The sequence below is a fragment of the Cebus imitator genome, unplaced genomic scaffold, assembly GCF_001604975.1.
Source record: "Cebus imitator isolate Cc_AM_T3 unplaced genomic scaffold, Cebus_imitator-1.0 Scaffold85, whole genome shotgun sequence".
Classification (NCBI taxonomy): domain Eukaryota; kingdom Metazoa; phylum Chordata; class Mammalia; order Primates; family Cebidae; genus Cebus; species Cebus imitator.
This window is the reverse complement of record NW_016107400.1, coordinates 5,162,741-5,165,041: the sequence shown is the minus strand read 5'-3', so window position 1 is coordinate 5,165,041 and position 2,301 is coordinate 5,162,741.

Here is a 2,301-nt window from a genome sequence, read left to right as displayed (position 1 = left end):
TTTCACCATGTTGGCCGGGATGGTCTTGATCTCTTGACCTCATGATCTGCCCTCCTCAGCCTCCCAAAGTGCTGGGATTACAGGTGTGAGCCACCGTGCCCGGCCTTAAGGAATATCTTTTTAAGGGGCCCTTGTCACTTTCTGACACTGCTGTTTCAAGAGAAAACCAGTCCCAACTTTCTGCAGGGGATTTGACAACATCCATAAAATAAATAAATAAATAAAAATTTTAAGACAGAGTCTCGCTCTGTCACCCAGGCTGGAGTGCCGTGGCACGATCTTGCCTCACTGTAGACTTTGCCTCAAGTGATTCTCCTACCTCACCTTCCCTAGTAACTGGGACTAAGTCACGTGCCACCACATCCAGTTAATTTTTGCATTTTGGGCAGAGACGGAGTTTCACCATGTTGGCCAGGCTCATCTTGAACTTCTGACCCCAAGTGATCCGCCTGTCTTGGCCTCCCAAAGTGCTGGGATTACAGGCATGAACCGCCACACCGGACCAACATTCATCAAAATTATAAATGCACAGACCCTGTGATCTAGCAATCTCACTTTGAAGAGTTTATCCTACAGACATACTTGCACAGATGCAAATTATATCAGGGCAGGGACTGCAGCATTGTTCATAACAGAAAAAAAAATAGAAACAACTAAAAGGTCCATCTATAGACCTCTGTTTGAATACAGTTATGGCATAGCCATAAAACCAACAATTGCACAGCTCTTGTGCACAGCTCCAAAGTATATTGCTTGGTGAAACTTGCAAGGTGCAAAACAAGGTGTAGAATAAACTTTTGTGAAAAGTGCAGAGATCATCTATATTTGATTTGCTGTGTAGCATAGAATATCTCTGGACAAATACACAAGAAGCTGGTAACATTGGTTGCCTCTACAGAGGGAACTGGGTGGCTGGGGGACAGGGGATGGAGGAAAAGATTTCATTACATGCCTTTCAGACTTTATATATTTGGAAACATGTGCATTAACTATTGCACATGTTATCTATTCGTGCAAAATGCTATAACATCTACAAATGATTTTTAAATGTATGCATATTGTATTTCAATGAAAAATTGGGGGTTTTTTGTTTGTTTTGTTTTGTTTTGGTGAGATGCAGTTTCACTCTTTTGCCCAGGGTGGGTACAATGGTGCAAACTCAGCTCACTGCAACCTCTGCCCTCAGGATTCAAGTGATTCTCCTGCCTCAGCCTCCTGGGTTGCTGAGATTATAGGTGCCCACCACCACACCTGGCTAATTTTTGTATTTTTAGTAGAGACGGGGTTTCACCTTGTTGGACAGGTTAGTCTCGAACTCCTGACCTCAGGTGATCTGCCGGCCTCAGCCTCCCAAAGTGCTGGGATTACAGGCATAAGCCAATGCCCCCAGCCTTAATGAAAAGTTTTTTAAAGTGATAATATAATACATCAAGAGGCATGGTTTATATTTTCAAGGGCCACCTCTGGCCACTTGTGGCTACAGAATGGGGAATAGTCCAATTCACCATCCCTAGGTGAAGGCAGCAGAGGGAGACAGTCAAGTCAGGGAAGGTGGAGTGGAGGTTTCAGTCAAGCAACACGTCCTCTGTCTTCTCTGGGCACTTGCAGACACCATTCCCTACTCCTGGGCCACTATCAACCTGGCTAAGCCCATCTTCTTCTCACCTTGTGCCTCACCTGAGACATCACTGACTTGAGGAGTCTTCCTGACCCAGGTGTGTTCCCTGTGTGTTCCCCATTTCAGCACCCAGCCCCCTGCCTCATGCTCACCGGAGTACATGTCTTCCCACCCCGCCAGGCTGCCCCAAGAATTCAGTGAGGGCAGAGAACATCACTGGCTTGTTAGAAGTTATCTCCCCAGAGCATGGTCCAAATGTGGTGTTAAGAACAAAAGGCATCACAAAGAAATGAAAAAATGAAGGGAAAAGGCGAGAGCTGTAAGAAAGGCAGGGGGACCAGGTGTGGTGGCTCATGCCTGTAATCCCAGCACTTTGGGAGCCCAAGGTGGGCAGATCATGAGGTCAAGAGATCAAGACCATCCTGCCAGCATGGTGAAACCCCATCTCCACTAAAAATACAAAAATTAGCCAGGTGTGATGGTATATCCCTGTAGTCCCAGCTACTCGGGAGGCTGAGGCAGGAGAATGGCTTGAACCCGGGAGGTGGAGGTTGCAGTGGGCTGAGATCACACCACTGTACTCAAGCCTGGGTGACAGAGTGAGACTCCTTGAGAGGAAAGAAAGAGAAAGAAAGAAAGAAGAAAGAAAGAAAGAAAGAGAGAGAGAGAGAGAGAGAGAGAGA